At 45.1% G+C, this 14,131-nt stretch overlaps 1 protein-coding gene across 1 annotated transcript in view; it reads left to right on the forward strand.

Moving 5' to 3' along the window:
* Positions 1-14,131, forward strand: part of FSD1 (fibronectin type III and SPRY domain containing 1) — a 1,307,274-nt gene that overhangs the window by 998,307 nt on the left and 294,836 nt on the right. The window lies entirely within an intron of this gene.

Here is a 14,131-nt window from a genome sequence, read left to right on the forward strand (position 1 = left end):
ATCTACTAAACATACTGTATGAACAAAAATCATGTTACGACCTGCTATACTTTTAATTGTATGTCTAAACCACTATGCTTATGTAAATATCTTATGCAATCATATGTCGTCTGCTATATTTTATAACTGTATGTGTAAACCACAAGGGTCATGTAAATGTCTTCTGTATAGTATGTTAGCAATTATTTCTGGAGCTTTTCTCCCCGGGCCTCCGCTGAAAACTGACAGCTCTGTCCAGTCAGACCTCCCCGGTAAACAAATGTAAAATAAAAATAAATAAATTTACAATGTAAGTAAATGCATTCCAAATCTTGAAAACCTGTTACTACTACTAGTGAACTAAACACCAGCAACTGATGTAGTGTTTTACTGGAATTCAGCAAAGACTTTGTTGCCATGCAGTGACCACGGTGCATACTCCCATGCATGTCCTTCTTGCCATGCAGTGACCACGGTGCATACTCCCATGCATGCCTTTCTTGCCATGCTGTGACCACATTGCATGCTTCCATGCCTGCCACATAAGAAAAGTTGTTTGAGTCTCTGCTGGACCCCACCAGGGGTGCACTTCAGCAGCATATAGTCCCTTTCCACAAGATGGCTTAACTGGCATCCAAGCACTTCAGTGCATCATTCCAACTGATCAGATGCCACCAGGGACACTAGCCAGTCTTGAACCACCACTGTTGCAACATTGGGGTGGTGTTTATTTAGTCGTGTTCTGCTGCTTGCACTGCTTTGGTATAGAGTAACAGTAACCGTACCTAAACTGCAAATAAAGCCACATCCTGACACTGTACTAAGTGAGTGGATCTTTCACAGACTCTCTATAGCTATGATCTGTGTCTCAGTGGAAAGGGTGTACATATTATGGATGGGCAGTTACAGTAGCAATCAGCCAGCATGTTTTGAGGTTGTAGGATTACACAAAACGTCCTGCACACAGAGGTCAAAGATGCATATTTCTCACAAACAGTAACCTGAGATCAGACATGAACCCTCGACCCAGGATGTATTCTGTAAAAACCTTAACTAATGAGCTGCCATGTCAACCAGGACTCATATGGTTATCTCCATGGCAAATGTTTTCAACACTGGACGCTATTTAAATCACGCTTATGCTGTGCTAGAGATTTAAATATCAGTTTTTCATGGCAACTTTTTGCCTGGAACTAAGTAATAATGTTCTTCGTGTTTCACTGTTGCAGTCATCACACTTGGGTTATCCTGCCAGGGGTAGCCTTCAGTTGGCCCAAATACTAGAGGCTTAGTATTTCTGCATGGGTTGCTGTCACTTTAGGACTGATGTCAGTGGTATTAAAACAGGCAGCTGATGCCATTAAATCAGTCTTTCTTGCCAAGGAGCCCGAAGCAGAAGCAGTTTGCACGAGTGCTGGTTGGCTGCTACCTGAGTTTTCGTTTCTGAAATTGAATCATCCTGAAGTTTTCTAAAGCTAAGTACCCTGTTGGGGATCCTTTTTTCTTGCTCTAACTGATGTCAGAAAAAGTTAACAATTGTCTTGCCTGTGGAAATCAAAGACCACACTAAGATTTCCATTCTTCCTGTGTTGTCTGTTTAGGCCCAGACGACGGCGTACTTCGCTGTTTTGTGCCTTGTTCAACTCCAGAACTATTTGCCGTTGGGCCCTTATTGTCGCTAAATACTTTCGTTCTCGATCTCCATATTCCAAAATGGCTTTGGTAAGCCATCCGACTACCGATATTACGAAAAAATGTAAGGATAAAGACAAACCGTACATGTCCAAAACTACCGATGACGCTTCCGTTAAGCTAGTCACCAGTTCGCCGGTACTCACTGAGGTACTTTTGCAGCCCCTGATGCCTGCTTCGATGGATTCGCAGGCTGCTACCGAGACCCGTTCGGAGTCCGGTATGCCGCAAGATTCTTCTTTGACTACGGAACCTGCGGATGTCTCTACCTTGGATCTGTCCTGAACCATTGTGCAGGCACCCAGCTTCTGAGGAAGTTCTTCACACTACTGATATTCAACACAAACCAATGACTTCTTTTGCGTCTTCAGTTCTAAGACCAAGAGTACTAGCTACGCCTAAAAAAACAATGACCCAAACTCAAGCGCCTGCTTCCTTGCCACAATCACAGATGCTTAAAATGGCAGAAGACCTGATCATGCTGATTAGGAGAAGCCAGCCTTCCCCTGCTAAAAGGAAGAGACTTGTCCCCAGCAGCTTTATTTGACCAAGAGTCCGATGACTCAGATTTCTGATTATGAAGACATGCCCTTATCTGCCTATGATGATTCATATGCAGAGGAATCCATTCCTTCTGCCTCCTCTCCAGAGGATTTTTCTTTTGGTGAAACCCTACATACTTTGAGAAAGCATTTCCATTGGGAATGCCAGGATTATCCTCAGTCCAAAAAGAGACTCAGGGAATTTTTAGACCTACCACAGCACAGACCTTTAGTCATCCCTCCTGTTCTTGATGTCTTTATGGAGTCCAGTCTAACTCCTGATGCTTTAACCCCTGCTCCCAGGAATCCTGTCAGGTATTACAGAGTCCCTGACTCACAAATTTCTTTTCAAAAATCCTACTGCTGACCCAGAGGTCATCTCCCAAGGACCTAAAGAAATAAAAGCCACTACAGCCAAGAATACCACCCCCATGGAGAGAGATTCCTGAGCTTTAGACAGATGTGGTAAAAAAGTATACATCTCTGCAACTTTTGCCATTCGAGCATTAAATTGTCAGTTCCACATGCTGAAATATCAGCAACATACTGTGGAACTTATTAAACAAAAATTATCTACCTTCCCTGACTGTGCAGAAAATAAAGAATTACAGGAGCTTATGCATTCTGCAAGCCAAGTCAGCAAGCATACCCTGCAATGTGGGTTTGACATCCTAGAAGCATCCTGCAGGGTAGCAGTCACAGGTTCTGTGCTCAGAAGGCATGCCTGGCTCAAGGAGCAGACCTTGCCAGAACATCAAATCAAAATTATTGGACGCATCTCTGAGCAAGGGCAATCTATTTGGCACCAAAGTCGAAGAAGTTTTAAAAAAGATGGAAGAAAAAGCTAAGTCTATGCAGACAAAGATTTTTTTACAGGTGCAGCCTCCAAGATTCAGCAGGCATTCCCCCTCAAAACATTGGTCCTTTCCAGCCACCTCAAGGCCAACTCAAACTAGATCTAGGGGAAACAGACCCCCCCCCAGACTACAGTCTCAGGGTATGCAGAGAGCTAAGTAATGGAGTACCTCCAATTCAAAAACAGGGAGTGTTAAGCCAACCCCTTATCAGAAGAATTCACAATGACTTTTCAGCTCCTCCCCTCACCACTGCCCAATTGCTCATGCTCCTAGGAGGAAAACTTGCCCACCATGCAAAAAACTGAACCTCCATCACCAACGATCGATGGGTCATCAGCATAGTATTCCAGGGGTACATATTTTATTTCCACATGCTGCCAACCTGAAAAGGGGTTCCCAGACCTTCCTCCAAATCAGTGGGCAGAGGCACAAAACCAAGTTCAGTCCCTGCTCTCCATAAGGGCAATTAAGCCTGTTCCGGCATAACAGGCCAAGTTTTTTTATTCCAGACTTTTCCTGGTACCCAGAAAAGAGGGTACCTGGTGCCCAATCTTAGATCTGTCCATCCTAAACACCTTCCTGGTGGTACCAAAGTTCAGAATGCTCACCCTACAGTAGCTTCTCCCTATGCTGTTCAAAGATGCCTGGTTAGCCACCCTAGACCTAAAGGAGACCTATCTGCAGGGAAGAATCTATCAGGGACTCCTGCAGGAAATATCTACGTTTCAGGGAAGAATCTATACATTATCAGTTCTCTGCACTTCCCTTTGGCTTATCCACTGCTTCCAGAGTTTTCACAAAATGCCTGGTTCTGGCTATTGCCTATTGCAGACAGAGAAATATTCAGATGTTCCCCTACTTGGACGATTGCCTGATTTCAGGCAGACAGTCAGGAAAAGCTGTTGCAGCACCTGACATTTGTAAAGGACCTTCTAACATCCCTAGGGTACACTATCAATGAAAAGAAATCCAAACTAGTCCCCAGCCAAAAAATTGTATTCCTGGGAGCATGCTTGGACACCGCATCCCAGATGGCATTCCTTACTCCAGGAAAAACAAGCCTGACAGGCTTCTTCTCTCAAATGGCCACCAGAACCCAGTTATCTGCAAGGAAAATCCTGCAAAAGCTCTAGGGTTCATGGCCTTTTGCATTCTGCTAATTACATATGCCAGACTGCATATGAGGAAACTTCAGTGGCACTTAGTCTTTGCCAACATTCTCAGGACCTGGAAACTATCATACCTATGATGTCTCGTCTAAGGAGAGAGTTCCTTTGGTGGGCAGCAGCATGCAACCGCAACAAGGGGCTTCCCTTTACACAACCCCACACCACCACCCAGACCCTAACCACAGATGCATCAGACTATGCCTGGGGTGCACATCTGGATGGGCAGGTGCATTCAGGGCCACTGGAACCCAAATCAAATTCATCTGCACATCAACCAAAAAGATGCTAGCTGTTGAGCACGTTCTGACAGCTTTTGGATCCCTATTCTCTCTGGGGCCTCTACTAATCACAACTGACAGCACCACAGTGATGTGGTGCATCAACAAGCAGGGAGAACCCACTCTGCAGGCTAGCCATGACCCTTTGGAACACTGCCTCAACCTACAGCCTTGTGACCCAGAAATGGGGTACCCCGAAGGTGGCCCTATTTGCCTCCCCCTACAACCACCAGTTCAGCAAATTCTGCACCACGGAACCTCACAGCAAGGCCTGGAAGGGTGGATGCCCTATCCTTCCAGTGGGCAAGCCAGTCTGTCTGTGCATTTCCCTCTCTACCTTTTCTTACAAGAGTATTACTGAAGGGAAGAAAGACCAAGGGCAATCCTGATTGCCCCAGACTGGCCGCGCCAACACTGGTACCCACTACTGCGCAGTCTGTCACTGTTGCCTCCGTGGCACTTCCACCAGATCCTAAATCTCCTGACCCAGCAAGAGGGACAGATGGTCATCGTGTTTCACTGTTGCAGTCATTACTCTTGGGGTTATCCTGCTGGCAGGCTACCCACAGTCGGCCAGAATTCCAAAGTCTAGGTCCGGCGTTGGTTGCTGTCGCCTCTTCCCTGATGTCAGTGCACCAGGGGTATAAAAGATGCAGCCAATGCCATTTTCTTCAGTCTTTCTTGCCGCGCGGTGCCCGAAGCAAAAGCAGTTCGTAAGTGTTGGTCGGCCGACTCCTGAGATTTTCAAATCTGAATTTCAGAACCGAAGTCTTCATTAAAGCTAAGTACCCCGTTGGGGAAACTTTTTTCTTGCTCCAGACCAATGTCAGAAAAAGTTAATTGTATTTCTTGTGGGAAGCAAATACCTCATAAGGATTTTCACTCTTACTGTATTCCTTGCCTAGGCCCTGATCACAATGTTGCTAGCTGTCGGTTTTGTGCTAGATTTAACCAACGCACTATCAAGCGTCTGTTTGATTTTGCATTTCATTACTTTGGCCAAAGATTTAATTATATAATGCCGGCGGAACAGCCGACAACCAGAGTTTACAAAAAACACAAGGATAGGCATCCGAAGTCCAAAACTGACGAAGAAGCCTCTTCTAGGCCAGTCGCCGGTTCTCAGTGAGGCGCTTTCACAGCCCCTGGCGCCCGCTACCTCAGAGCCACAGGCCGCTACCGACTCTCACGTCGAGCCGACTGGGCCTCTGGAAACTCAAGGTATTGGACACTCGGAAATCAATCCCTCAGATGGGTCCGGAGCCGTTGAGCAGGCATCGGCTTCTGAGGGTGCCTTCAGACCTACACAACTATATGTTAAGCCATCTTCAGCTTCAAAGACAAAGACTAAAGCAGCTCTAAAGACAAAGAAACAAGTACAGCATTCTCCTATTCAGACTTCCATGCCTAAAAAACAGATGCTCAAAATGGCCGAAGACCTAATTACTTGATCAGGTGTTCCCATCCCCCTCCTGATAAGAGGCCTAGGCAAGAGACAAAGTATGAATCTTCTGATCAAGTTTCTATTTCCTCTGATTCCTCTTCTGAACAGGATTACTCCATGCTTCCGTATGAGGATTCTGATGCTGAAGAATCCATTCCTTCAGCCTCTCCTCCTGAGAGCTATTCTTTTGGGGAAACACTGCATACTGTGAGGGAGCATTTCCACTGGGAGAGCCAAGATTATTCTGAATCTAAGAAAAGGCTCAGAGACTTCCTGCTTCTTCCTCTGCACAGACCCCTTGCTATTCCACCTGTTCTAGACATTGTAGATGTATTTTCAGAGTCCGGCCTGTCCCCTGACTCTTTACCCCCTGCACCTGCTAAGCCAGACAGGTACTACAGGGTCCCGGATTCTCATAAATTCCTATATAAAAACCCCGCTGCTGACCCAGAAACTATATCTCAGGGTCCCAAAGGGGTTAAAGCTTCCTCTGCAAAAAACCCTGTCCCCTCTGATAGGGATTCTAGGGCTCTAGACAGATGGGGGAAAAAGGTTTACACTTCTGCTACCTTGGCTGTAAGGGCTTTAAATTGTCAATTTCATATGCTTAAATATCAACAATATTTAATGTCACTACTTAAACAGAAAATGTTGACAAATACTGAATGTTCTGAGAACAAGGAATTGCAAGATTTATTGCATGCAACTGAACAAGTGGGAAAGCATACTTTGCAATGTGGTTATGATTCACTGGAGGCTTCTTGCAGGGCCGCTGTTACAGGTTTTGTTATTAGAAGGCATGCTTGGTTAAAGGAACAAAATCTGCCTGATCATGTTAAAGCAAAGTTATTAGATGCACCATTACAGCATGATACTTTGTTTGGTACTAAAGCAGAAGAGGTGTTGAAAAAAATGGAGGATAAAGCAAAATCTATGCAGACAGTTAAGGATTTCTTACAGGTACAGCCACCCAGGTGTAGCAGGAACTGGTCTTCTAAAAATTGGTCCTTTCCAGTCTCAGACAGACCACAAAGAGGCAGATACAGGTGTCCCAGGGGCAGATATCAGCCCCAAGGCTCATACAGGCCTAAACAATGGGGTGCTCCTACCTCCAAAAGCGGAGAAGACAAATCTCAGCCTTACAGGAAACAGTCCCAATGACTTTCCTCTACCAGTTCCAAACAGTTTTCTTTTGACAGCCCCCTTAGGGGGAAAACTAGCACTTTTTTCATCAAATTGGCAAATAGTTACCCAAGACAAATGGGTCTTGAACAATAGTGTCCCAAGGCTACAGGTTCCATTTTCACACTCTACCAAGGTCAAAGGGCATACCAGACCTGCCACACAATCAATGGGCACAAAAACAAATTACAGCCCTCATAGACATGAGGGCCATTCAGCAAGTACCAAAACAAGAGCAGGGGCAAGGATTTTACTCCAGACTTTTCTTAGTACCCAGGAAGGACAAAACCTGGAGACCAATACTGGACCTGTCTATACTAAATACGTTTCTGGAAGTTCCAAAATTCAAGATGTTGACTCTTCAGCAGCTACTGCCCATGCTGGGCAAGAGGGCTTGGCTCGTAACTTTGGACCTAAAAGAGGCATACCTGCATGTCCTAATCAGACAGTTATGCAGAAGATACCTCAGATTCAAGGCTGGCTCAATGCATTACCAATTCTCTGCACTGCCCTTTGGCTTATCTACTGCGCCCAGGGTCTTCACAAAATGCCTGGCACCAGTAATCGCGTTTTGTAGACAAAAAGGAATTCAAATATATCCCTACTTGGACGACTGCCTAATTCAAGCAGAGAACAAAGACGCTCTTCTAAAGCATCTGGCATTTGTAAAAAAGGATTACTAATTGGCCCTAGGATACACAGTAAACGAAAAGAAATCAAAACTAGTGCCCTCTCAAGAGATAATATTCCTGGGTGCAAGCTTAAATACAACTGCCCAGATGGCTTATCTCACGCCAGATAAACAAAAACAACTGACTACTTACTTCAAGAAATTGGCAACAAAAACCCACCTATCTGCAAGGAAAATCCTGCAGGCCTTGGGTTTCATGGCATCCTGCATTCTATTAATTCCATATGCCAGACTGCATATGAGGAAGCTACAATGGTATCTGAAAAGTGTTTGGACTCAGCATTGCCACAGCTTGGAGACAGTAATTGCACTCATTCCCTGCTTGCAGCAGGAGTTTCGATGGGCAGAAGCCTGTCACCACAAGGGTCTGCCATTCAGTTTACCCACAGCCAGACAGACACTGACAACGGATGCATCAAATTATGCCTGGGGGGGGCCCATATGGCAGGAAAATGTATTCAGGGCACATGGCCTGCAAACCAGAGGCATCTTCACATCAGTCAAAAAGATGCTAGCTGTTCAAAATGCCCTGACAGCTTTCAAGGACCTGCTTCATCCAGGACAGTTACTGATAAAGACAGACAATACTACGGTCATTTGGTACATAAACAAGCAGGGAGGTACACATTCCTATCCCCTCTGCAATGACCTTATGGGACACAGCACTGGCTTTTCAAGTTCACCTGCAAGCACAATTCCTGCCAGGAAAAACAAATACTCTTGCAGACGAACTAAGCAGAAACCTCATGGATCCCCACAAATGGAAACTGGATCCACAAGTCTTCAGCATGATAACAAGGAAATGGGGATGCCCAGACATAGATCTATTTGCCTGCCCTCACAACTGCCAATTGCAGAGATTTTGCACAAGGATTTATCACAAGCAAGCATGGAAAGTGGACGCCCTATCCTTCAGCTGGAACAATCCAACAGTATATGCTTTTCCCCCACTGCCTCTCCTTCCCAGAGTACTCCTAAAGGTCAGACGAGAAGCCAAAAATGATTCTGATTGCACCAGACTGGCCACACCAGCACTGGTACCCAATCCTGAAGAGCTTGTCTCAAGGTCCAGCATGGATATTGCCTCAAACTTCTCACTTGCTGACCCAACAAAACAGATCCTGCACAGCCAACTCAGGACCTTAAATCTAGCAGCATGGCGGATAATGTAGCCATTCAGAACACTCCTCTTTCAAAAGCTGTTATGGATGTTATCTTGGAGGCCAGGAGGCCCAGTACCAGTACCAGAAAATCTTATGCAGAAAAATGGAAGTGATTCTGTGCTTGGAACCAGGAACAAGGCATTGACACGTCTACCAAATATCCCTCAGATTTTACAATACCTAACTGAGATGCTGAACAAAGGCCTTTCTTTCTCATCATGCCTCTGCCATTTCTGCACATTACAATACGGAACCACCTATCTTTTCTCATCCTTTAATAAGGCAGTACCTCAGAGGGGCCAAAAACATTAGGCCTCCAAGGAGAGCACCAATTCCGGCCTGGGACCTCAATTATGTTTTGGAAAAACTCGCACTGCCTCCTTTCGAGCCAGCATCAACAGCAGATATAAAATTCTTATCCTGGAAAACGGCTCTGCTCCTAGCCATAACCTCTGCAAGACGAGTCTCGGAATTACAAGCACTCATGGCTGTGGAACCTTTAATCATTTTTCATCCAGACAGGGTTTCTCTGAGGACAAACCCTACATTTATGCCTAAGGTGGTGTCCAGTGTGGCCCTCAACCAAACCATTCAATTGCCTACCTTTTACCCAAATCCACAGAACAAGGGTGAAAAAATTCTGCATTCTTTGGACATACACAGGCAGTTACGCTTCTACTTGGACAGAACTAAAGCTCTCAGAAAGACTGAGCAACTTTTAGTGTCATATGCTGCAGGATCACAAGGAAAGGCTATCTCAAAACAGACTATTTCTAAATGGATAGGCCATTGCATCCATTTCTGCTATTTTTAACATGGCAAATCAGTGCCTAAGGGCATTAGGCCTCATTCCACCAGAGCAGCAGCCACTTCAGCAGCCTTCCTCAGAGGAGTACCAACCAAAGAAATCTTAGAGGCTGCAACTTGGAGTTCATTGCACATCTTTACAAAGCACTACCACTTGCCTCTCTACTCTAAGTCCAGAGCAGGCTTCGCCACTGCAATTCTGCAGGGCCTCATAGCCTCTCCTCATCCTATTTAGCCCAGCCACCCTTCCTCAGCTTTGGGATTCAACCCAAGAGTAATGACTGCAACAGTGAAACATGATGAACATAGTACAGTTGTGTACCTACCATAAATGTAGATGTTCAAGTGTATTCACTGTTGCAGTCCAAGTTACCCACCCACCATCCCCCTTCTGATGTCAGGCAAGAGGTGACAGCAACCGACACCGGACCTAGACTTTGGAATTCTGGCCGATTGCGGGTAGCCTGCCAGCAGGATAACCCAAGTATAATGACTGCAACAGTGAATACACTCGAATATCTACATTTATGGTAGGTACACAACTGTACTTTTTTGCATCCGCATTTGCAGACCCTGAACCTTGAAGCCTGGCTTATTCCTTGACTTCTCCAGTGGCCAGCCTAAACAAGCAGGTACTGGATATCATACATGAAGCCAGATGACCCAGTACAAGGAAATCCTGTGCTCACAAGTGGAAAAGGTATTGTTCCTGGATCCAGACAAAAGGAGTGGATACAGCAGAGCCGTCCTTACCTCTCATACTGGATTGCCTAGCAGACCTACTTGACAGGGGCCTATCCTTCTCTTCCATTAATATCCATGACACTGCCATCTCTGCTCATTACAGCATTGTGCCACCTCTCTTCTCACACCCTCTCATCAAGCAGTTCCTGAGAGGGGCTAACAACTTAAGTCCACCAAGAAGAGCCCCTACCCCTGCTTGGGATGGTAACTTTGTGTTGGAAAAGCTCACGCTACCCCCCTTTGAGCCTGCAGCATCAGCGGAGTTAAAATTCCTGTGTTGGGAAAACAGCCTTGCTTCTGGCCATCACTTCAGTTAGAAGAGTGTCTGAGCTACAAGCACTTATGGCTGTGGAACCCTTCATCATTTTTCATGTTGACAGGGTCTCCCTCATGACTAACCCAACCCTCATGCCTAAAGTGGTGTCCAGTGTGGCTCTCAACTAATCTGTACATTTGCACAGCTTTTTTCCTAATCCTCAAAATAAGGGGGAAAGGATCCTGCACTCTTTAGACATGCACAGACAGCTGAGATTCTACCTTGATAGGACTAAGCCCTTTAGGAAATCTGACCAGTTACTAGTCAGTTTTGCGCCAGGGGCAGCGGGCAAGGTCATATCTAAACAAACCATCTCCACAGTGTTATCCATTTCTGTTACAAACACCATGTTAAACCACCCCCTCAGGGGGTCAGAAGACATTCCACTAGGGCAACTTCAACCTCTACAGCCTTTCTGAGAGGAGCCCCTACCAGGGACATTCTGGAAGCTGCTACTTGGAGTTCTGTTCATACCTTCACCAAGCATTACCACCTGCCTATCTTTTCCAAATCTAGGGTGGGCTTTGCAACGGGAGTCCTCCAGGGCATACTAGCCAGCCCCAACTCTTCTTAACTGCCTCCACCCATTCTTCAGCTTTGGGAATCAACCCAAATGTGATGATTGCAACAGTGAAACACGAAGAACATAGTACAGTTGTGTACATTTACCATAAATGTAGATGTTCGAGTGTATTCACTGTTGCATTCCTGGTTTTTCTCCCTCCAGCCCCCTTCTCTCTCCCTCCCTCACTCCTTACAGGGCTTTTGGTATTTACTTTTTACTGGTGGGGTTTCTCCCCCATAACTTGGCTCCCTATTTGGGGACTCCTGACATTTGGGACAAGAAAGACTGATGTAATGGTGTCAGCTGCCTGTTTTTATACCCCTGACAACCTGAAGTCAGTCCTGAAGTGACAGCAACCGATGCAGAAATACTAAGTCTCTGGTATTCAGGCCAACTGAGGGCTACCTGCAGGCAGATAACCCAAGTGTGATGACTGCAACAGTGAATACATTCAAACATCTACATTTGTTAAGTGTACACAACTGTACTTTGAGGGGAGCAGCTGAGTGCTTTTCGTGTGCAGTATAGCCCATCAAGTGCCACATGTGGTTAAACACCAGATCCTTATCCACTGCTAGTTTTCTGCCTTCATAAAGTGGGTTAAGACTGGATGCCACAGAAACATAAAAAGAACAAACATGAAGTGCCTTGGAAACACCTGAAGATGATTAAAAAAAGCAACAGCAAAAGACAGTATGTTGCATCCACTTCTATCTATGAAATAAAAACTGGATTATGGGCGTGTCCTGTAAGGAGCAAACAGTTTGTTTTCATATAGGCTGGGTTTTGGGATAAATATGCAACATCTGTTACTTTTCTACTCTTGAGACATTTTATAAGACACCTGTGGTCAAAAAATCAATTTGTTTTGTTTTTATTTTGTAACCCATTTCATTAACTTAATAAGGGATACCTTTGAAATACAGATTCTATTCTTTCATGAGCATTCTACCTCCCAAACGCATGCTGTATATGGCTGACGGCACTAAATTGTCCTAACACACATGCTGTATGGCTGACTGCACTAAATTGTCCGTACACATGTATAGCTGCTGACACTAAATTGTCTATACACATGTGTGACCGATGACACTAAATTGTACACACACGTGATTGGCTGACACTAAATTGCATGCACATGTATGGCTGATGACACTAAATTCTGCGCACACAGGTATGGCTGACTATACTAAATTGTCTGCGCACACATGTATGACTGATGACACTAAATTGTCCGCACACACACATGTGGCTGACGACACTAAATTGTCCGCACACAAACATGTGGCTGACGACGCTAAATTATCCGCACACACGTATGCAGACACTAAATTGTGCACACATGTATGGCTGACACTAAATTGCGCACACACGTATGACTGACACTAAATTGTCTGCCCACACATGGCTTGACACTAAATTGTCTGCCCGCACATATGGCTGACACTAAATTGTCCGCACAGACACATGTGGCTGACAACACTAAATTGTCCTCACACACACACATGGCTAACGACACTAAATTGTCCGCACACACACATTGTATGACTGACAACATTAAATTGCCTGCACACATGTATGGCTGACGACACTAAATTGTCCACAAACACATGTATGGCTGACGCTAAATTGCCCACACACACATGTACGGCTGACTATGCTAAGTTGTCCACACACGTATGGCTGATGACACTAAATTGTCCACACATGCATGGTGTATTGGCTGACGACACTAAATTGTCCGCGCACACATGTATGGCTTGTGACACCAAATTGTCCGCACACACATGTATGGCTTGTGACACCAAATTGTCCACACACGCACACACATATGACTGACGACACCAAATTCCCCACACACGTTTACTGATGGCACTAAATTGTCCACATGCACACATGTATGGCTGACAACACTAAATTGTCCATGCACACAAATATGACTGGACACGAAATTGTCCGCACACACGTATGGCTGATGACACAATTGTCTGTGCATGCACATGGTGTACGTTGTATGGCTGACGACACAAAATTGTCCACACCCACACATGGTGTATTGGCTGACAACACAAAATTGTCCACACACACATGGTGTATTGACTGACAACACAAAATTGTCCACACGCACACATGGTATATTGGCTGACAAAACGAAATTGTCCACACACGGTGTATTGGCTGAGGACACAAAATTGTCCACACGCGCACACATGGTGTATTGGCTGATGACACGAAATTGTCCACACACACACACACACACACACACACACACACATGGTGTATTGGCTGACAACACGAAATTGTCCACACACACATGGTGTATTGGCTTATGACAAAATTGTCCACACACACACGGTGTATTGGCTGACAAAATTGTCCGCACACACACGGTGTATTGGCTGATGACATGAAATTGGCCGCACACATGATTTATTGGCTGATGACAAAATTGTCTGCGCACACATGATGTATTGGCTGATGACACGAAATTGTCTGCACACGTGTTGTATAGGCTCTGTAATAGCTAGAGAGTCCATTAAGGACCAGTTCACTGAACCAGGAAGCAGTTAAGTGAATAATTAAATTAAAATAGTGGAAAACGTCAGTGAAAAGTATTACATTGTCCCAGAACAGAAGCAGTTGGCAGCCTCTGAAGTAGAAATTCAGTAAAGTTAAAAATCCATGCAATGTAGTAAAGTTTT

The sequence above is a fragment of the Protopterus annectens genome, chromosome 13.part0 (genome assembly GCF_019279795.1).
Source record: "Protopterus annectens isolate FY-2018-M chromosome 13.part0, PAN1.0, whole genome shotgun sequence".
NCBI lineage: Eukaryota > Metazoa > Chordata > Ceratodontiformes > Protopteridae > Protopterus > Protopterus annectens.